The 24,081-nt window shown below is 41.1% G+C and overlaps 1 protein-coding gene across 11 annotated transcripts in view; it reads right to left on the reverse strand.

Annotated features, from left to right (window-relative positions):
• Positions 1 to 24,081, reverse strand: part of SYTL2 (synaptotagmin like 2) — a 119,332-nt gene that overhangs the window by 77,474 nt on the left and 17,777 nt on the right. The window contains exon 1 of one of the 11 annotated variants that reach the window (XM_055320322.1): positions 416 to 499. The exons of the other annotated variants lie outside the window; for them this stretch is intronic. The gene's annotated coding sequence lies outside the window, so the exon portion shown is untranslated. Of the gene's footprint in view, positions 1 to 415; positions 500 to 24,081 lie in introns of those variants that run through there. 11 annotated transcript variants of the gene reach the window in all.

The following is a 24,081-nucleotide window of genomic DNA, read 5'->3' on the forward strand; positions in this document are numbered from 1 at the left end:
ATTTGACCCTGGATTTTTCACATTTTCCAGTCTTGATGAGTAAGTGTGCCAGAGCCACCCTCTAAATCTTTATTTTCTTGGTATGTCAAGATTCCAAAAGATGAAAACAGTGAAGAAAGAAAGGAGCTAGAGAAACGGGAAGCTTAAATTCATTTTAAACTTCACATTTAGGGGCACCTGAGTGGCTCAGTAGGTTAAGTGACTGCTTTCGGCTCAAGTCATGATCCTGGGGTCCTGGAATCAAGCCCCACGTTGAGCTCCATGCTCATCTGGGAGGCTGCTTCTCCCATGGCCCCTACCCCTGCTCATGTTCTTTCTCTCTCAAATATCTTTTAAAAAAATAATAAACTTCATATTTGAGTCAAAAACTCAAATCTTCAAAAAAAGATGGCCATCTACAAAAGGGATGATTTACCTTTGACAACATATCAAACAGGAGCTTTAAGACACAGTAGAACAGGGATCCCTGGGTGGCGCAGCGGTTTGGCGCCTGCCTTTAGCCCAGAGCGCGATCCTGGAGACCCGGGATCGAATCCCATGTCGGGCTCCCGGTGCGTGGAGCCTGCTTCTCCCTCTGCCTGTGTCTCTGCCTCTCTCTCTCTCTCTCTCTGTGACTATCATAAATAAATAAATAAATTAATTAAAAAAAAAAAGACACAGTAGAACAAAGTTCATCTGACATTGCAGGGACTTGCTGCAAAAGCCAACATACCCAGGGGATTGTTATTAAGTATCCAGCTTGGGAAGCACCAGGAGCTTTGCCTAAGTTCAAAACACCAGAAAGAAACATCCTCTCCCCTTTAAAAGGCAGCATCCACCACCTTTCCAGATATCAGTTCTGAAAGAGGATAAGTTGTATGCTCTAAAAGCTCTGATAGTACACCCAGTCCCTGCCCTCAGAGAGTCAATATTCTGGAAAGAAGGGCAGGTGTTGGACAAGCCTGAGAAGTTCTACAAAGCTGAAGAACAGAATGCTATAAAACTCTTAACCAGGGGGCTTAATTTGTTTGTTGGAGGAGGGGGGAGGCAGGGAAGGCCTCCATGAAGAAATAGAATCTCTATTCACTTTAAGCTCTATAGTGACATCTAAATTGGGAATTCTGTCACTTTAAATTCATCATTGTTCGTATCCAAATGTGGCTGATGAGTAGCAGATTCCTAGACTTTGCTCAAGACATACTGAATCAAAAGCTTCAGGGCTGAGGCCCAGGAAACTGCATTTTCTAAAAGGTTCCCACATGATGCCAGATGTTTTTTGGTTTTTGTTTCTAAAAAAAGATTTTATTTGAGAGAGAGAACACATGAGCAGGGGGAGGGGCAGGCAGGGGGACACAAGTAGACTCCCCACCATGACCTTGGAATCACAACCTGAGCCAAAAGCAGATGCTTAGCAGAGCCACACAGGCACCCCCTAGCCACACTTTAAAAACTTGGTCGTCAAGGGCCATTTCTATCACTGCAGAAAGTTCTATCAGACAGTGCTATGTGAGATCTGACAGGAGGGGATTTCAGTACTTCACAAATCAGAACACAACAGCAGCTCAGCTGAAAGATTTATTACATTTATTACTGAACCAACCTACTGGTATAGAGGCATAGTAACAGAGAAAATAATTCCCTCAATAAGACATGTCTATTGGCCAGGTAGAAAGGATGTTTCCATATTTATAGGATAGAAACATGTCATCTCCATGCAGCTTAAATGTGTGTGCCAATTAGGTTTGCTATCTCATGATGTGCTATGCCTCCTCATAGACCCAGCTTGGTTCTTCTCCAGTGCCTCCTCTTGGAGTTGTACCTGATTTTATTACCAGTTTTCATCTGAATCCACTGGGGGATGGAATGATTCTGCTTTTGTTTCTTGGCCAGGAATCACTTGATTCTGAAAGCCTTGTGAGAAGACATGGCGAGGAACAGTCACACCACACACAACCAGGATGGCAGCAAAAAGCTTGATGCCAGATGTTTGGCCAGGTCTGGGAATCACAGCTATGAAGATTCCCAAAAAGTCAGAAATGGCTAATGACTGGTTAAAGAGCATAGCAACTAGTCAAAGTTAAAGATGTCCATTGTACATCAATTGTTTTCTGGCTATAACAACAGTGAACCCCAAAGTGGGAGCAACAGCTAAATCATGGTCATAACTAGCTCTGTGCAGATGAAGAAGCTGAGCTAACTGCCTATGGTCACACAGCTAGTTACTGTGAGAGCTGGGACACCCCGAAGGGGCCTCCTCTATCTCCGGGACCTAGGCATCTTCAACCTAAATGAGAATTTGCAAATGGACTAGTAAGTGGATTGAGCGGCACTTCATAGCACCCCCAAAACCAGCACATTGATACTAGCAGCATTACAAGTAAATTCTAGATTTAATTATTTTCTAGGTTTCAAATTCAAACGAAGGGAGTGGAGTGCAGCAACCAGCTGATTTATTAACCAGGCTGGAATTAAACCAGGATCATAAAGTTAACTGACCTGTAGCAATCACCAACTCAGACTTTAAAAGGACTACATAAAGCCCCATTTTTGGTACAATCATAGACATTCCTGCTTGGGAATGTGAGGGAATCTCTCCAAATGGACTAATGCAGGGATTTCCAAACCTGGCTGTACATTAACATCAATCTGAGAAGCTTTAAAAAAAAATTAGCCATGTCCGGGTCTGTTCCTCCTCTAACCCCCCACGACACTGACATGACTGGTCTGGGGTCAGATGCCAGCAGCTCAGGTGATTATTATGTGCAGCCAGTGATGAGACCCTTGGACTAACTAGCCCTCTCTCTCTCTCTGGCCCCTGCTCAACTCCCAGACCTCAGGGTGAGGCCAGCAAGATGCCCAGGGCACAAAATTCAAGGAGGCAAGGTTGTATAAGCACAGCACTCTGCCCCTGCCGCCCCCCAAAAGTGAGCCTCCTTATCAATAAGGCATCTAGGGCATAAACTGTAAGAAGATACTCATTCTCCGGATGCCACAAACCCAGTGTCTGTACGTTCATGACCTCGTGTCCACAGATTTGTGCCCAGGGTGCCTCACTTGCCTCACCCCAGGCTCAGGACCCGTTCAAATCCCTCTGGTAAGATTATTAATTATCCATGAAAGATCCTACCATGTGCAAGGTCTTCTTTGCTCCTCTCCATCCTCTACAGAGACACTAACTTTGAGACTGGCGAATAACCTACCACATCCACTCACCATACCTGACACCAGAGGCTGCTGTGATGGAGTGGAACACACCAGGCTGAGCATCAAGAGATGACTAGAAGGGGACTGATTTTTTAGGACTCCTTGGTAGATCCCTGAAGACTGTCTATTGCTTGATCTGCACCCTGTGGCAGCAAGACTTACCTCACAGAGTCACTGTGAGGATATTAGGCTGTAAGTTAAATGGTTTGGGACACAGTAAATGCTCCATAGATACCTATTAACAGTAAATCTCCACATTTCACCAACTCGATCACCTTTCCATGCTACCTTGAGGCTAGAGAGTTACTCCTGTTTTTCTCTCTTGCTCATTAGACTGTCTCCCATCTTCTACCCTCCCACCCCATGTCACAAGAAGGAGTCAAATTCCTGGTTTCCACAAGCCCTCTCCCTGAGGAGGGGCGTGAAGGAGATAAAAAATCTTCTAAATTTGGGTTGGGGAGTTGGCCATAGAGAAGGTAGGTGAGAGGATCTCATTTTTCAATGACCAAAAATTCCTCCAAATCTTCTCATCTTAGGCCTGGACCAAAACTTCAGAAAATCAAAAGTCAAGAGTCTAACATCTTGGTATCTGGGTCTGCATTCACATCCCCCATCTAATTCTGTTTCCTCTGGTGGTGGGCAAAGAGGCACTTTGGCATCCCTGTGCCCCAGCACCTAGCATGGTGCCTGGCACACAACGGGTGCCCCCATTTATTGGATGAAGGAAAGAAAAAAAGGCATTAGGAGAAAAGCAAGACAATAGCCTAAAGAAAAAGCCAAGACAGGTGACAAAAGTGGAACAACAAAACTGTGACAAGTTATTTTCCATGGATGTATTTGTTAGCTCTCTGGTTGGCAAAATCGTGGCCCTCCAAATATGTCCACATCCTACTTCCTGGAACTCGTGAATATGGTACATGGTGAGAGGGACTTCATGGATGTGTTTAAGTGAAGGATCTTGCAATAGGGAGATTACCCTGAATCATCTAAGGAGACCCAGTGCAAGCACAAGATTCTCATGAGGAGGAAGGATGGTCAGAAGGATAGGCAGCAGCTATGAGAATGAAGACAGATTGGAGTGCTGTGCTTTGAAGGTAGAGGAAGGAGCCATAAACCAAGGACCAAAGGCCCCCCTCTGATAGCTGGAAAAGACAAGGAAACAGATTCTCCTCTGGAGCTTCCAGCAGGAACTCACCTCTGCCAACCCCTTGGTTTTGCCCTGTTAAGACCCATTTCAGACTTCTGACCTCCAGGACTGCAAGATAATAAATCTGTGTTGTTTCAATCCACTCAGTTTGTGCTAACTTCTTATAGCAGTCATAGGTAACTAAGACACAGAGGACAGATGACGTCCTCATTCATCTCTGAATCCCCAGCTTGTCGCCTGGAACTCTGTTAACTGCATACATCCTCATAAATGACACTAAGAGGGATGCTTGCTCTCCTTGCCCTCCAGCCATCCAGTTGCCAGGTTCAGATGACTGAACCTGTACAGTCTGCCTCCAGTTTGACCCTTTCTCTCCTTTTCTCTCACTCATTGAGAAGGCTACAATGGTCTCTGAACATGGCTTCTCTCATTCCTGGCTCTTCCTCACTTGGGTCTATTATACACGAACCAGCTAGATTCAGAGTCCAAAGCCCCACTTTGAGCATGCCATACCTCAATTTAAAAACTTTCCCCAGCTCTTCTCCTGTGGCAGAGTAAGTCCAAATTGCTTCTCATTCCCAATTCCCTATCAGCCTATTTTCACATGGTGCCTTTCCTCCAGCATGAATCCTAGTCAAAGCATTCCTCAATTAGCACCTCAACACCACCATCACCAGACCTCTGTTCCTTCCAATCCCCCCACCACACAGAATTCCTTTATATCTGCACACATCCAAACCTCACCTCTCACCCAAGTCTTAGCTTAAATGACAGACACTTCCTCCACAAAGCTGCTCCTACAGCCCCCTTCCACAAGCTGCCAATAATGACTCCTTTCAGAGCCCTCATGGCATTTACTTGTACATCTCTCATCTGAAGTTGGAAAGAGCACAAGCCCCAGAGTCAGATACAGCTAGGTACAATGTGACCCTCTTGTGCAAGTTGCTCAATTTCTCTGAGCCTCGGGTTTCTCATCTGTAAAATGGTCATCATACCTATCTCACTGGGTTGCTGAGATTAAAATTCATATCTAGGGATCCCTGGGTGGCGCAGCAGTTTAGCGCCTGCCTTTGGCCCAGGGCACAATCCTGGAGACCCGGGATCGAATCCCACGTCGGGCTCCCAGTGCATGGAGCCTGCTTCTCCCTCTGCCTGTGTCTCTGCCTCTCTCTCTCTCTCTCTCTCTCTCTCTCTGTGATGACTATCATAAATAAATAAAAATTAAAAAATAAATAAAATTCATATCTAGATGGCCAGCACAATTATTCAATAATTACCTCAACATTATAGTAATTTATGCATATATCAAATTCCCATCAACTCTTTAAGAGAAAGACGTACATCCACTTCATTTTGTAGCCACGCAGTACCTTGCATGTAGCAGTGAAAAAAAGTTTTAAATACTGAATAAATCACTGAAGTGTTAGGTGCATCCCTACAGTCTTCCTGTTCCATGGATAGTAAGGAAAGCCTTGTTTTCTCCATTTTAGGGAGAACCAGTGTACCAGTTCTCTTTCTGACCCTCAGTGTTAGACTTCTTAAGATGGAAACTTTGCAAGACCAATCTCTTTAGTTAATGCCTCTAAACTACTATTTATCCCAACTAACAATTTTCAGTGAGCATTATTTTCATTAGCCTAAGTTATAAATTGTTCTAATGTCCTAGCTCAGAAAACAGCTGTCATTCCAGAGCTAGTGGGACAGAGCTCACATTTACCCCATCATGTTCAGATACCTCATGCTGGAGATATTCCCTCTTCCCTCAGTTGGGTATGCAACAGAATCACGTTACTTTCAAGGCATTCCTTAAACCACTTTTTAAAAATTTTATTTATTTATTCATGAGAGAGAGAGAGAGAGAGAGAGAGAGAGAGAATGAGAGAGAGAGAGGCAGAGGGAGAAGCAGGCTCCATGAAAGGAGCCCAATGTGGGACTCGATCCCGGATCTCCAGGATCACGCCCTGGGCCGAAGGCGGTGCTAAACCACTGAGCCACCCGGGCTGCCCTTAAACCACTTTTATGGAGGAGAAACTTGGCCCTTCATTTGCCAACCTAGTTGGCAACATCATGAAGAGGAGAGAACATGAGATTTAAACTCATAGGATCTGGTTTGACATCTAGTTACCTACTTAATAGCTTGGTGTTTATAAATGTAGCACTTACCTGAGTCTCAGTTTCCTCTTTTTTAAAATTGAGACTAACCACTGCTCATCTCTCTCACGGAATCACTACCGGGGGCCAAGGACACCATATATGGGAAGGCATTTTATCAACTGCAAAATGCTATACAATCATATCCATCCACTCACTGTCTAACACAGCATGAGCTCCACTAGACACCCACTGGACTACATAAGAGGAAGGGTGCACAGAGCATTCTAGAAGAAATGAAGAATGCTTTCACTCTGCCTGCCTTCATATAGACACTTCACCTGCCCTGAGACACAACAGACAGTAGTGTTGTAACTAGATGCCAAATAACTACAGGCAAGCTCCCCTCACAGGAGTCTTAAGGAGTATCTGTCTTGAGATCTGTAAAGTGTTTTGAGGTGATATTACTGAATGAAAGGTGCTATTTAGTGTAACTATCATGTAATCAGTATCACCTCTGTCCAGGCATCACTCTTTACATATATGACATCCCTAAATCTTTAAAATCCAGCAACCCTTCCAGGTAGTTGCTGTAATTCAGAAAGACCTTCACTATGATTGAGAAGGCATTAGGGATGACCCACCACATCTAAGATAGCACTCAACACCAAAAAGGACAGCAACTATCCTAATTCCAGTTTAGATTCCCCCAAACTCTAGTTCCTATACTTATTTCCCAGGACAGCCTGACTCAGACTCAAGACAATGCCTCACAGGAGGATAAAAGCTCTAATGAGCAAATCTCATGAAAAATTCAGCTGGTCTTTTGTAGAAAAACAGCTGGAGCTGACCTTAGGAATTCCACTAATTCCCCCTACCACACAGCCTAAAAATAGCCAAAGAGCATTTCTAGCTAGTGATGGCCTTTCCTTTAAAGGACATAATATGCAAAAAGGCATGCTGGGGTCATTAGCCTGAACTATACAGTCCCCATGATAAATCCTTGGCCAAATGTTCCTATGAGAATCTGCATTACAAGGTCAACATTGAAATTTCACTGTGAAGGCTCCCCCTGCCCTACTTCCCCCGTACCACTGAGTCTGTATAAAGAGGAACACTATCAGCCACTAACTGTGGCCAGGGTAGGACATTTCCCCTTCCTCAGCCCCAGTTTCCAAATCTGTGAAATAGTGTGTTAAGCTCTGATCTCTGAGGTCTTTTTCTGGTGTGAGACTCCCTAAAAGGTACATTCCATGGCTCCTCCATTCATACTCCTTAGTGTTACATGGGCCCCTATATATGTGCCCCCTGCTTCCTCTCCATTTTTCCTTATACCATACCTGGATTACCTCTGACGTTTCTGTGTCTTCAGAACATGAACTCCTCTCTGCCTATAATGGTTTTTCCCAGCTTCATAAATTCCTACTCATCTTTTGAGTCATAGTCCAGGTGTCCTCTCCTTCAGAAAGGTGAGTCTAGCCCCTTCCTTAGAAGCCAGGTTAGAATCTTGGCCTCGGCAGTCTCATAGAACTCTGTTTTATATAGCAACTGTCTATCTACTACCTCCCTTACAAGCTGGGTGCCTCCAGAAAGTAGAGATTCCATGTCCATTTCCTCCCTATTCCCATTATCAGACCCTGTGCTGCCATTTGATGTTTGCTGAGACTGTACTGAATTCCACCAAAGTACCACACGATTTTATAGTATTATTCCAAAAGATCAGGAATTTTTTGTTAAGTATTGTTCTCTGTTCAAAAAGCAAAAAAAAATAAACTATCTTTAGACCCTTGCCTTATTAGGAAAATAAATATATATATACAGCTCTTAGGAATTGTGATATAATCTTTGTAAAGTTGAAAAATATATATTTTCCCTGAGAAACTCTCTTTTTAACCATCTGAACCACAATTTTTTTAAAAGGAGATTCAAATTTAGAAATGATGTGTAACTTGGTGGGTTTTGAGGTTTTGTGTGTGTGTGGCTTTTTTTTTTCTTTTTCTTTTTCTTTTTTTTTTTACCAAGAGGAAGGAAAATTTTCAAAAAGGACAAATTATATACTAAGCTTTCTGAAAATTCTCAGCCAATCTCTGGGAAATCAGATGAAAAGCACCAAAGAATAATGTGATTTTGTATCAGAGAAGCAAAATCCCTTATTAACTACTAATAACATTAAAAGGCATGCATGTGCATGTATTACAGAAGCTTAAAAACCTAAGTTAATTAATACAATTATCAGGTACAAGTGGGACTTGATGGAAAAGTAGAAGAAATAGACATTTTAATATCTTCCTCCAATACCTTCTTCCATCTTTATACACATTATCTCTACAGCATAAGGAAACCAGCAAAGTGGGCAATGTCATCTGTGTTTTACAGATGAGGAAACTGAAGTTCATGGAGGTTAAAGGACTTGCCTCTAAACTACAGAGTTGGGATCTGAAACTGGGTCTGCCTTGCTCTGAGTTCTAACACACCAGGAAGAGCTTTGGTAAAAGTGAAGAAAGGAAGGGCCAGGTACCTAGTACTCTGAGAAGGATCCCCAGGATGCAAAGAAGAGCTGGGGTTTCCCTCAAAACCCTGCACACACAAAACACTGAGCTTTGCAGCACTGAATATTGTTAAATTTGATGTGTGAAGCAACCAGTTACATAGAGATTTTTATTCTTCATATGATCTCAATTTGCCAGCATATATAAAAAAAAAACTCCTGAAGTGTAGAAACAGGTATGGAGCATGATGTTGCAGCATCAGCAAATCTATTTTCCTAAACTCTTGTGAACAATAAAAATCCTCGCACTGATCTAGGAAAGAGGTTTACACAATTAGCCAAAAGCCAAAAAGATGATCATCAACAGTCTATGAGTTAGAGTCAGCCTGTGCCCTGCTTGTAAGGAAAGACTCGCCAAACACCAGGGTTCTGGTCCTTGTACTGCCACAAATGACTGAAATCCTTTGGTGTCGCTCACCGCACAGAGTGCCCTCACCTGTAAAATGAGGCATGTGATCTCTGATCACTCAGATATCTTCCAAATGTATGATTTTTTTTTCCCCTCATGGGCATAAAAGCAAACAGCCAGAATGAATTCCAACACTGCTACCAACCTAGCTGAGGGATAGAGAGGAAGTCAACTGGAGGAAAAGTTATTCTGCTGCTCAGTGCAAATGGCTTTTAGAAACTAAACATTTGGGGATCCCTGGGTGGCGCAGCGGTTTGGCGCCTGCCTTTGGCCCAGGGGGCGATCCTGGGGACCCAGGATCGAGTCCCACGTCGGGCTCCCAGTGCATGGAGCCTACTTCTCCCTCTGCCTGTGTCTCTGCCTCTCTCTCTGTGTGGGGCTCCCGGTGCATGGAGCCTGCTTCTCCCTCTGCCTGTGTCTCTGCCTCTCTCTCTCTCTCTCTCTCTCTCTCTCTCTCTCTCTCTATCATAAAAAAAAAACTAAACATTTTTAATAAGAGAGCTATCTTGAGAGAGGGAATGGTAATTAGGAACATAAGGTAGAACAGCTGACAAAAGGTCTTCTTTCCCTTCTTTCTGTCCCTCTGTCTTCCTCTTCCTTTCTCACTGAGAGTGTCCCTTGTTTGGGACCGGGCTAGGCACTATAGAGAAAACTATTAGGTAGTAAGTCCTGGTTGGTGTTGTCAAGAAGATTTTGGCTCCAAGCATAACAAGAGCTCCCATTTGCACCACGTTGGGGCTTTATACTATATTGGGGGCACATGCATTCTTCATAGCAACCTTGGCAGGTAGGGAGGGCAGGAAGGAGTAAGCAGCCTCATAATCCCCCATTCACTGATGTGAAACTGACCTTCAGCAAGGTCAAGTGGCTTGCCCAAGGTCACACAGCTGCTAAGTGACAGAGCTGGGAAGAGAATACATTTGCAAAAGGAGAAAAGGACTACAGACAAAGGGGCATACTTCAGCATCAATTATGTGATAAGTGGGGAAGTGAAGAAATCAGATCAAGAGCTGGGAAGAAGTGAGACTTGAAGTAACCTTTGAACATGAGGGAAGATTTAGACAATTCACACTCTACACTCACTGAATTCAATGTAGAAGACAGCACACTACTACTTTAGAGGGTGGAGTGCAGAAAAACCTAAGGATGTCTATATTTATACACACAGAGAAGCATATTGTCTTTCATTTAAGAAGTGGTCATTCTTTAGCTGTCATCAATAATTAGCATGTGTGTGCTCTGGGTATTTTTCCCAGGAGCAGAAATGGGTGGCTCTGAGCCTTTTTCTTTGGCACTCATAGCGGGTATCAGGGAGAGGGCCACATGGTGCTAGGGATATGTGATCTGTACCTTGTGAGCTAGGGTGAAAATCCCTGACCTTGGCATTCTTATCCATTACTGTAGCTACCTGAGCTAACTGGCCTTCTCGGTCAAGTATTTTTCCCTGTGGGTGTGACTAATCACATGCTTGTACAGCAAGCCAGCCTTCCCAGACTGCATTCATGCTACCAAGGCTCAAGAATGTAATTAATGACCAACCCGGACCCATTCCTAAGGTGGGAAGAGAAGGAAGAAAATGACTGGGAAAGATTTCAAGGTGATGATAGAGCCTCAAAATTACAGAAGGGTTTAATAAAGCAGGCCCAGGCTCTGTACATCACACAGAATGGGATTTAAGCCAAAAAACTGGGGAGACAGTGCAATCAGGCAGAAGGTCCTTCAGAGGGGGAAGCCTAAGGCACAAACTAGAGTGAAATTCAAGTTAAACCACAGACCTGCAAGTAGGGAATTCAGGTGACAGGAATTCTAAGGGTTACTCTGAGCATAATTACAGATCTTACTAGTGAGACTTCAGGCAACCCTCCAGAATTCTGGTCCCATTTTTTTAAAATCAGGTAACATTTCAAACACTATTTCATCAAGGGTTCGGAGATGAAATTCACAGCATACAGGGTATGATGAGATTAACCAATTCTGTCTCACTTCCAACCCTGAGTAACTGACAAGCAGTAGGGATGGGGCAAAAGCAGAGACTATCTGATGGCAGTACTCAGGAAGTGGTTTTGGAGGTTGGACTTGAAGCTGGAAGTGACACTTTCCACAAAAGGAAATTTAAATTTTCTCTTCCATCACATCAGAACCCAGTACCATTTGCAGAGGAAAAAGAGTGACCCAAAGAGAAAGAGAGCTACCAAATTAGAGAGAACATTTGCCAGCATCTTTTCAACTTTTCTGGCATCTTGAGGTGCTCGTCAGAAAAAGCAAAGCCTTTCATAGATATCCACCAATGGAGACATTCTTAAGCAAGTGCCTATTGACGACTAAGTGAGGAGGAACAAGATAGACACATGTACACTCTACCTGTCAAAAACTGACTATATTCTAGACATGATAGATACAGATACACACATATACACACACACAGGGATATATGTAATATATGTACATATTTAGTTCTCAGTCATTTGCAATCAATTTATGAAATCCTGAGAGCTCTTCACTCTGCAGTTACATAGAGAAAGCTAAGCAGGGTGGTTGCTAAGGGACTGACTATAAAACTAAGATTCTGGTGCCTCAGTAATGGGTAAAATTAGGGACCTTCCCCCCAAAAGATGTCCTAAAAAGGCTTGTTTTGGTTCAAATGTAGTTGTTTATTGGGAGTGCGGTAGAAGGATTATATGCAAAGTCACTGCTATTGTTGCAGATTCACTATGCTGGAAAGTTCCCATTGCTATCACATCAAATGCTTAGTCCCACACTGGAAGAAAAGTGCCATTATCATTCCTACTTTACAGAAGAGGAACAGGGCTTAGAGAAGTGGAGTAACTTTATCCTTGTCTGTCTTCTTAACTACTGTTATATATATGTATATGTGTATATTATAGATACCAGTTAAAAACTGAGATAAAAGAATTTCAAGTTTTCATTTCAAAAACTAAAAACAGATGGGTCAGGGAACACTTGTAACATCTCGTTATTCTTTCTTTTTTTTCGTAGCAGAGGTAAATCTTAAATAGTCAAGCTACAACAGAAAATTGAAAACAATTTATCCATAACTTTGATTTCAGAAGAGGAAAAATTCTCAAATTCTTAATCAATAAAGGTTGACAGTAAATACCTCCTAAGACAAGCCATGTGAGAGAGACTTACTGGGTGCATCACACTGCAGAGGGACCATGATTATGGAAAACCTGTGTGTGTTGGAGAAAGAACACCCTGGGACTTATGCAGGGGTCAATTTTACTCCCAATATGGTGGCTCCCTAGGTATGTGATGCTGGGCAAATCACTTAACCTTCTAGAACCTCGTTCTCCTCGTTTGCAAAATGAGGGTGAAGAATAGTTTTCTCAAAGACCCGTGCCAGTTATCAATGCTTAGATTCATATTGGTAAAGTAGCAGGAATTGGCTACAATGGATCATTTACATTTGGCTACGGGGACCATGGACCAGTAACTCATGAGTACTACTTTCATCTCACCTCAAAGCCTGGATAATTCCATTCCAAACCTGCAGAAGCAAGTTAACAGAGCCAGTCCTTCAGTAGTGCTCAAGGTCCTCTAAAGAGTGTGATATTTTACAACCAAATTAAGTATCCTTATTCTTGACAGTAAACAGCAAACTGGGAGAAATTAGTTATTATTAATCACAATAATATCAAAGGTTTACATAGCACTTACTATATATGCTAGGCACTGTTTTAAGCACTTCATAACTTTAACTCCATGATTTCACACATGACAAAGCAAGCATTTCAGAGCTAAGGAAATAGGCATAGAGAAATGAAATAATTAGTAAGTGCCGGTGTAGGACTCTACAAAGGGAACCCAACTTGAGGGTCCATGCTCTGGACCTCTATCCCACCCTGCCTCTCTTGGATAATGGTGTCACAAAGCATATAGTCAATTCTCTAGATTGCCTCAGTGGTAGCTTTTAAATCTCTGGCAGAGAGTCTTCATTCTCTCTGACCTTCCCAGACTCTCTGGCTTGGTTCATTTTCTAATCTCTGGCAGATTCAACCCACAGATTTCTTCAAAAGATGAGGCCCTGGGAGGCAAGCCTCTAGCTTCCTGATGAAGACTACTCAGCCTCAACAGCCATATGCCCCTGGGTAAACTTCTGATGCATCCTGAGACAATGTCCTACAATCAACCTTCACAAAGTAACTGAAAAGTCATCTTTCCTAAACCCAGGGAGATCTCTGACCCAGCCAGAGGATAAAAGAAACACTTCCTCCAAGAAAAGCATTTGATGTCAGATAAATTAAGATTACGCTTTTGTAAAAGTTTAATGACTGAGATGGTACAACACAATTGTCTGAAAATAGAGCTTGGCCTTTATGGGCCACTTAACCACTAAACTTCAAATTCCTTCTGCCTTATTCTTCCATTAGGAAGGCCAAAGCCACCAAGAGGAAAAGAAGAGTGTGGTGAACCTCATGAAAATACTGAAAAAAGAAGTAAACCAACAAATGTGAAGATAAAAATCTTCTCTAAAAATATGATATTCTCTGCCTTGCTCATTTTGTTTTTCATCTTAGATACAAGGGAGGTAAAAAGGGGAAGAAAATAGCAAGATCAAGAAAGGCTAATCGGCCTGCAATGCTTTTCCGCTTCCAATTCTGAACCCATAATTATATTATTCCCCCAAAATAATGGCTTTCAAATGCCACTACTACCTAGGCTGAACTACAAGGGAAATAAATGATATCATCATGGGCTTAACTTTGTTATGTTTATCTTATTAAATTTATGCACATCAGAAGCATAGAAAATTCACCAGACTTCAACATTCATTTAAAAAGAAAAGAATTGCACAAGAAAACCCGATCATCTTAAATCTTATTTTTAATTTCTTCCTATAATCCCACAGACCTAGTAAGGAAAATGATGTTTCCCATTATCTGGATTTACTATTAGTTTCCATCAGCTGTGGGAATAACAAGTTACTCATACCAACAGCCCTCTGCCTGCTGCAACACGCAACATTTGCATGTACTGCCTGCAATATCTTATTTGTGTATTACCTCTTATTTGAGCCAATCAGAAGTCAAGGTAGGTTGGGAAAAAGGGAGAGGTGAAGAAAGGGCAACTGAAGCCAAGAGAAATCCCACACCCACTCCACAATGCAGTCACTGCTTGGTCCCCAAATACAATAAAAAGCATATGAGTGCCCCTGAAAGCTGGAAGACAAAACACTGAAGAGGTTTATTCTGTGGGACTCAGTCTCACCTGAGGATAGAGGCTTTTGTAGTTCTAAACAAGATGAAAACAAAAAGACATTTATTTACTAAATACAGGAGTGGACAGGACAGAGCGTCATTATGAGCTCAAGCAAATAACACAGCTTGTTTGAGGGCAGCTAGAAATAAAAACCCTCTTTAGGGATGGAAAATAGAAGGAAAATTGGGATTTCATTTCTTCCTTAAATGGGCATTATCTGGCAAATGTCGAGTTACCTTCCTAGGATAAAAGTCCTTGTCTACCAAGGTTATAAAATGAAAAGCACATCTTTAAACAATTTTTGCAGGAACTTCTTCCATTCTTCCGTTTCTGAAATAATGCAAAAGACTGATTTTTAAGATTTTTTTTTTTTTGTAAGTAGGCTCCACACCCAACATGGAGCCCAATGTGGGGCTTGAACTCGCAACCCTGAGATCAAGACCTGAGCTGAGATCAAGATTCAAACTCTTAACCAACTGAGGTACCTAGGTGCCCTGATTTTAAGATTTTAAATGAGATTTTTTTTTAATGATCATGCAAAGTTACAGAGAGCCCGAATTGGTCCACAAGAATTAAAGACCGCAAAATGTCCAAATTTTAATTTGTGAGGTCTATCTGAGGCCATGGGAGCTTAAATGAGGTCTGGACCTCTAGCTTTTCTCCAAAGAGGCCATATACTAAGAGCTCTAGGCCACTAAAGTCTAAGAGCCAAAGGCAATTTTCATTTATTTCTTAGTAAAATAGAAGTATTGTAATGCCTAGTTGAAAAGGTACCTGTTGAATGAGGAGGGCTAAATGAAAAATTAAAATAGCCTCAAGGAAGACCTGATGTTGAACCCAGCTATGCTACATAAATAGCACGGAAAAACATCCTGTTAATATCAGCTTGATGTGTAAGAGCCAGAAATTAGAAATGACCCTGATGCCCTTCAACAGGTGAATAGTTAAACTGTGATATATCCCTTATCATGGGATACTACTAAGCAATAAAAAGGAACAAATTATAGCTACATGCAACAACTTGTGTGAATCTCAAGGGAATTATGCTGACTGTAAAAACGTAATTCCCAAAGGTTACATACTGTATTGTTCCATCTATATGACATTCTTGAAATGGCAAAATCATAGAAATGGAGAACAGACTACTGGTTGCTAGGGGCTAGGGATGCAGATAGAGGAGGTAAGAGGAAGATGGATATGGTTATAAAAGAGAAATGGGAGTATCCCCTTGGGGATGGAACCAATAAGTATCTTGGTGATAGTGCTGGATACCTGTGATAAAACTGTATAGAACTTAATATACAGCCACCTGGATAGCTCAGTGATTGAATGTCTGCCTTTGGCTTAGGTCGTGATCCTGGGGTCCTGGGATTGAGTCCTGCATCAGGCTCCACACAAGGAGCCTCCTTCTCCCTCTATATCTCTGCCTCTCTCTGTGTCTCTTATGAATAAAGTTTTAAAAATCTTAAAAAAAAAAGAACAATACACACAGGCACACGTGCACACATAATATTGATGTATCCTAGAGGTGATTACTGTACTATAGTTGTGCGTGTGATGTTACCACCATTGAGAAAAACTGGGTCAAGGGTACACAGACCTTTTTGTATTATTTCTTTCCATATTATTTCTTATAATAGCATGAGAATCTATAATTATCTCAAAATAAAGTTTAATTAAAAAAAATCTTGAAGCAATCTCTCCTCTCCCTCCATCAGCACCATTAATTTGAGACTATGTGTGTATAGTCAACACATGAAACCTTTCCTAACTACCTATATAGATTTTTCCTACCTCTAAACTCCCAATGTACCAATTGTTTTTATCACACAATCTAATTCTTCCTCTTAAGATTAAGGACAACTATTTTAGGACTCTTCTCTCCCTCATCAACAATAAGAGTTTCTGCGATAGGGCCACTGTCCTAACCCTTTTTGATACCCTCTCAGTGCCTAGCACGATGCTGAGCCTAGAGACTGAATAAAAGCGTTTTTAATAAATGAGTGAAAGAATGTATACATTTCCTACTCCCCATAGTAGAGCTGGATACACCAGAAATTCACAATGCTTTTGCTCCAATTTTCAGTAACAGCTGTGCCCACTGCCTTACAAGCCTCTTAAAAAATTAAAGATCTTAAAAAAAAAAAAAAAAATTAAAGGTCTTCTGAAGCTGAGCCTAGAGTAGTAGTAAGCACGTACATAGATTTTGTCAGAGCTGCACTGATTATCTACTGTGTGATCTTGTGGCAGTTCATTTCTCAGAATCCCATTTTCCCTTTTGCAAGGTGGCTATATGAATGAGATATAGTGTACCTAAACAGCCTAGCTCAATGCCAACCTATGTAAAAGCTTAAGAAATGTTAATATCCTTCCACAGACACTTCTAGACACTAGTGTTCACTTCATAGTTCAAAATGGTAGCCAGTTCTGAGTAAGATTATGTCTTTTTAAATAAAGAAGCAGTGTTTCTTTTACGTAGCACCTTTCTCTGAAGATCAGACTTTGCTTCCATTGACAATGGCAGAAGTCATGTGGCAAAGTAAATGGAGATGGAGGGTAGACTAAATGGGAAATGGCTAGTTTGCATGGAAGCTAATCAGGGCAGTGATGGGTAGCTGTGCATGTACTACAAGCACCTCTCCCTATAAATCACTACAGAGGGCTTGTCTTTAGCTGGCTCCCCTCCCTGATGGTTCTATGCAACGGTCCTGCCCAAAGGCAGCTGAGACACTAGGGGAAGACGCACACAAAGCTTACTGACCTCAAGAATGGCAGGATGGTGGTCCTGAAGGGAAGGAGGGACTATATGTTTATTTTCTCTGCTAGGAAGTATTTGTTTTCAGGGTAAGTCTACTGCTTCCTTCTCAGGGCTGGGAGTGCCTTGGTCCATTCTTACCCTGAGGGTGATAACGTTTCCCCTAAGTGTGCAGCTGTTTGAAAACATATTTGCTCTAGATGTGTCACTGGGTCATGAGGAGTTCTCTGAGAAATACTTTACACATGGGTGTCTCCAAGCCCAGGCAGTAGAGATATTTGCTGATCTGTGAGGCAGAGATGAGCAAACACTGAATATGGTTCCAGGGTCCAGGTTTTATTTATTTATTTATTTATTTATTTATTTATTTATTTATTTATAAATATTTTATTTATTCATGGGGGGGAGCAGAGACACAGGGAGAGGGAGAAGCAGGCTCCACGCAGGGAGCCTGATGCGGGACTCCAGGACTACGCCCTAGGCCAAAGGCAGACACTAAACCACTGAGCCACCCAGGGATCCCCCAGGGTCCAGGTTTTAAAAGAATATACCAAATCAATTGGTCAGTCAACAGCATTTTGAGCCTCAACCATACTTGACCTCTGCTGGAAAGTGAGGAAGAATCATGCATGACTGATAGAAAAGGTCCCCTTCCTTAATGCAGCTTGTGTTTAATTTTGCAGACTTACATGTGTTTGCTTTACTTCTACCATAATGGTCTTGCATGACATAACAGCACATTTTGTCAAAGCAAAGTTCTTAAAAATAGATAGAACATTATTCAAAGCATATTCTCTAAAACTTAGAGATGCATATGAAATAGAATATAAAGATATGTACATAAAGGTATGTCTATCTTAAACAATGACGGTATAGCATATCCCAGAGAGTTCAGCAAAGATGAATGTGTTCTTCGGAAGGATTATAAATTTTAAAGCTTTATGAGCTTTATTCTCTTATTTTATACAATAAATAATAGCATATACTTACTAAGTAATTAATTAGTATGTGCCAGGCATTATACTAAGCCCTTCAAAGAATCAGTTCATTTAATCTTTAAAATAATCTAAAATGATGTACCTAACATTTTTCCTATTTTGTAGATGAGGAAACTTCAGCTTACAAACACCAAGGATATAAAACCAGAATCATGTGATTCAGAACCAGTATTCTCGACCTTCACAATAAGATACAATACTATATGCTTGTTTGCTTTAGAGAAGGCCAATGTTATTATTGCTATTACTGAACTAAGAAAGTATACAGTATTGATCTTTCAAACATATTTAGGTTACTCCACACAAACTGTCAATATACAAATGTTTTGTCCCACGGAAATGGCAATTTCACTTTGTTCAACCTAATATAATATGAGGACACAGAATGGCATGTCCCTAGCCCCAGCACAGACCCTAACTAGCTGTATGACTTTAGGCAAATCATTTAAGATTTATAGTCTTCACTTGCTTGACCACATAAAATGAAAAGATTGAGCTGAATGCATCTTCAGTCCCTTTCAGCTCTATAATTACAAGGAGGGAGGAGGAAGAAGCACTGTAATTCATCTGTCCACCAATTATTTATTAAGTGACTACTACCTATCTAACACTGTGGTTTCTTTTTCTTTCTAAATTCATCTGTATTGCAAGGATAGGCTCCCAGCAGCTTCCTCTGATCCCTGGGCTCCCACATGTTAGAGAGAAAGAACAGTTTGAAGATCCTTGTTAGTCTGCTATTTAGGGAAAGTGGGGTGTGCCCTACCGTGTTGTGTTGGCAGCTCCTGCTCCATCACACTTCCACAGCGGAAGAGAATACCAAAGGATCTAGAACACTTTAGGATAAAGAGATGAAGTATGATGTAGAATAAGAAATGGGACGTGAACAAATGTGTATCTTCCAAGGCAAAGAACTCTCAGTAAATATTCTGGCTCACAATGACTTCTGAAAAATATTCCACTCCTTTCTGGACTTCATTTGCACCTCCTCAGGAAGACAGTAATATAGAGATTTAAGTTTAAAACAAAAGAACAAAAACTCCAGAAAGCAAGAGCCCTCTGGATAGAGCACTTGAGCACCTAGGCCCAACCTTTGCAATGACTGAAGATTGGGAGTAGAGGGCTACAGAAACACCTACTACAGGCCTGGGGGCTGATTCTATACCTGGCTGTGCCATCTACTAATCTGGACTTATGATTCAACTTGCCTCTGACTCAGTTTCTTCATCTGTAGAATAAAGACTGGGGTAAATGACCTCTGTACACCTTTCCCATTCTAAAGGTTGACCAGCCCTTTATCTCTGTTTTTACCATCTAATCTGCCATCTGTTCCTTTTGCACTGTCCACTGTAGACACAGCAAACAGCTGTTTTCCACCACGCCTACAACAGCTCTTCAAATACATACTTGAATACTCTTATGAGTGCCCATTTCATTCCCTCTCCTCTGGCTCAAATCAGAGTCCTGGATGAAGTGGGGTTAGCAAGACATTGAGAGTAACTCATGTGGGGTCATAGGACTAATTTTTTTTTTTAAAGATTTTACTTATTTGAGAGAGCACAAGCAGGAAGGGGGAGGGGCAGAGGGAGAAGCAGACTCCCCACTAAGCAGGGAGCCTGATGCGGGGCTCCATTCCAGGACTCTGGGATCATGACCTGAATCAAAGGCAGATGCTAGGGCAGCCTGGGTGGCTCAGAGGTTTAGCGCTGCCTTCAGCCCAGGGCGTGATTCTGGAGACCTGGGATCTGGTCCCACATCGGGCTCCCTGCGTGGAGCCTGCTTCTCCCTCTGCCTGTGTCTCTGCCTCTCTGTCTCTGTGTCTCTCATGAATAAATAAATAAAATCTTAAAAAAAAAAAAAAAGGCAGATGCTAAACCAATTGACCCACCCAAGTGCCCCTAAATTTTTGAGAGAACACATGCAACAAATACAGTTTGCTTCTCAGCTTTCTGAAACTGAGAAAGACCCAAAACTCTCAACCTCATTCCCTGGGAGTTCTACCAGCTGTTAAAAGAATACAAAAGCTTCAAGAGAAGGGGATTAATAGCCCTGACATGCTGACAGTCTAGCTGAGATCAAATGTACACACAGTATGTAACTGGTGAATTCTATAGGACAGACATTATTATGTGCTAAATTTAGGTATATACCCAGTAAGAGTCAAAGCCAGATGAACAAGGGCAGATGAGCGGTACAGTCTGCTCTAGGGAAAACCTACTGTTCTGTAGAAGAGTAAACTCTTTGAATCACTGAAAAAGACATAACTTGCCAGGGAAACTGGCAACCAACCCAGCCTCTAGTGGGAAGTGGTTCTCAAATTAGGGGTGACCCTGGACTCTACCAATAGAGCTCCCTCAAACTCATTCTTCTGGAATAGTTCAGAATCCAGTATCTCACGGAGCAGTGGAGGCAAGTGACAGCCAAATGTCCTTTGACTTTCAGTATTCTATTCCAACTTAGGGTTGCTCATTTCTCTCTGAACCCGTAGCTTAATTTTCTAGTCCATTTAATGCAAACCATCTTTAAATGGGGTTCCTATGAAATGTGTCACTTTAAGTAACTTCAAGTCTCCAGAAGGATATTTTTTTCCTCTTCAAACACATTTAGAAACAATAAACCAAGGAGTCAAAATGATTTCACAAGAAAAGTAATCATAAAAGCAAACTGTTAATAAACTGCATGCCCCCCACCACTCAGATTCTTATTAGTTTCAGAGCTTTTTAAAAATCTCTTCATTACAAAATATAAATACTTATAAGGAAGTCATTTGAAAATTGTTACAAATCAAAGTCTTTGTTTTAGAGATGAGCCGTTTTCTTCTGAGACTCAATTAAAAACCTCCAATAGACAGACATGGAGAAAAGTTTCAGCCACCTCAAATTTTTTTTTAAAGATTTTATTTATTTATTCATGAGAGAGAGAGAGAGAGGCAGAGGGAGAAACAGGCTCCACACAGGAAGCCCGACGCGGGACTCGATCCTGGGTCTCCAGGATCACACCTTGGACAGAAGGCGGCGCCAAACCACTGAGCCACCCAGGCTACCCAGCCACCTCAAATTTTGATAATACCCATGAAATGTCAACTGATATATCTCATAACCAGTATTTTATAAACTTGTCCTTAAAAATCAAGGGCATGTTCTCAACACTTTCTGTCATGGAAATTGTTCCAACAGGCAAATAAACAGGCATTTCCATGGTTAAGGGCTCTCAGCTGTCACATTATTTAGTTCTGTACAAATGAAAAATCCTATTACCAAAAAAAGGCTGGAGAATCTGCAGCTGGAAGCTGGCAAACAATTGCATTTTCACATTGTTTTAGTCAGTATGCTCCCTCAATGCAAATATGAAACCTGCAAAATATTTAATTAAAAATAACTACGTGGTCTAAAAAGCAAGTCCAGCACAACTGGAAACATGTCAAAATGAGAAGTTAATGCCTTGCCATCTATAAGTGATGATGCTTATGCAATTCATTAGAGAAAAAGAGCTCACATTTCCTCAATCCCCATGCTCCAATGACTCAAAAGTACAGATTTAACTCTAAAGGACAACAGAACAAGCAGTAAACCTCCTATTTCCTCAAGGTCACAGAGTGGATTTTCATAGGCCAAACTCAAAAGAATCCAAATTCCCAAACAGGCATCATGTATCTCTATGAACTAGCTCCCTATGGGGGAACTTGAGTTTACAAAGTCTAATCTGCTTATGTAGGGCTTGATTTCTATTTGCCTGATATTTGAGGAAAGGAAAAAAAAAAGATTATATTATAGTGGGGGGGGGGAGGACAAGACTCAAACATGAATTCTCATTTCTTTCCGATAACAAATTTAAATAATTATTTAAGGTTTACATAGAAGTAGAAGAAGAATTTCCAGAAATTACTTCGGGAATTAATGAAAAGTGGAGTGCTTCATCTGCACTTTCCCTTTAATAAAACCAAGAAATGCCAAGAAATAGATGGCATTAAAAATGCCTGGGTTCCATCTAATGATTTTTGACATGAGCATCAAGAACATTCAGTGGAGAAAAGACAGACTTTTCAACAAAAGGTCCTAGGAAAACAGGATATCCACATATAAACGAATGAAGCTGGGCCCTTACCTAACATCATACACAAAAATTAACTCAAGATGAATCAAAGACCTAAATGTAAGACCTAAAACTAAGAAGCTCTCAGAAGAAAACACAGGAGAAAAGCTTCTTAACGTTGGATTTAGCAATGACCTCCTGCCTATGACACCAAAGGACAAGCAACAAAAGAAAAATAAATTGGATTTCATGAAAATAAAAACATTTGTGCTTCAAAAGACACTATCAACAAAGTAAAAAGGCAACCCACAGAATGTGAGAAAAATATTGAAAATCATATATCTGATAAGGGATTAATATCCAGGATATACAGATAACTCCTAAAATTTAACAACAACAAACCCCAATTCAAAGTGGGCAAAGGACTCAAAGGGACATTTCTCCAAACAAGACCTACAAATGGCAAAATAAGCACAAAAGATACTCAACATCAGTAATCACTTAGGAAAGTTTAAATTTAAACTACTACAAAATATCACCTCACATCCATTTGAATGGTTACGATTAAAAAAAAAAAAAACGGAAAATAACTAAGTTTTGGCAAGGATACAGAGAAACCAAAACCCTTGTGCACTATTGGTAGAAGTCTAAAATAGTAGAGCTGCTACGAAACACAGTATGGCAGAGCCTCAAAAAATTAAAAACTGAATTACCAGAGGATCTAGTAATCCTATCTCTGAGTATATACCAAAAGAATTGAAAGCATGGTCTCAAAGACATATTTGTACACCTGTGTTCATAATATTCACAAGAGCTAACACATGAAAGTAACCCAAATGTCCACTGATGGAGGAATGGATAAGCAAAATGTGCTATATACATACAACTGAATATTACTGATCCTTAAAAAGGAAGAAAATTTTGGTATATACTACAACATAAATGAATTTGAGGACATTATACTAAGTGAAATAAGCCAGTCACAAAAAGAGAAATACTATATGATTCCACTTGCTTGAGATACTTAATCAAATCATAGAAAGTAGAATGGTGGTTGCCAGGGGCTAAGGGTAGGACAGAATAGGGAATTGTTATTTAATAGATATAGAATTTCAGTGCAAATGTAACTGAACCAATGTGTTCACTCCTTGGTGAGTCAAAGAAACTACACCAGGTGAGTTGTCACAAAAAGAAAAAACTTTATTTGCAGCAAATAAGGAGATCATGTGGAATAGCTTCCAAAGCCATGACTCAGAGCGAGAGAGACAGAGAGAGAACCTTCTGTTTAGGATTAGAATGAGTATTCAGATAGGGAACCCTTCTCATCATATGTAGAGGCAGGCATAAGGGTGTATATATATGCCCTAAGGAAATATGCCTATACTTACATTGTATGTTATCTAAATGAGACTGGGCTCCTCTTTGGGCAGAGATGTTTGTATTACAGTGAGGTAAAGGCAATTGCCCATCATTCCAGGGGTCACTCCATAGGAGTCAGGGGTTTAGCTCAAAAGGCCTGAGTGGCCTGGGCCTGGTAGGTCTTGTCAGGGCAGTGGTCACCTAAGGAGTGGTTTCATTTGCCTGAGGTAAGAGGAAAACTAGAAAGAAAGAACAGTGTAAGGAAAAATATAAGACAAAGGTTAGTGAATACAAGCAAGTGGACAGTAAAGGTCAGGTCTTGGGGTCTAGGATGAGAGTTAT

Source organism: Nyctereutes procyonoides, unplaced genomic scaffold (genome assembly GCF_905146905.1).
Source record: "Nyctereutes procyonoides isolate TBG_1078 unplaced genomic scaffold, NYPRO_anot_genome, whole genome shotgun sequence".
Taxonomy (NCBI): Eukaryota; Metazoa; Chordata; class Mammalia; order Carnivora; family Canidae; genus Nyctereutes; species Nyctereutes procyonoides.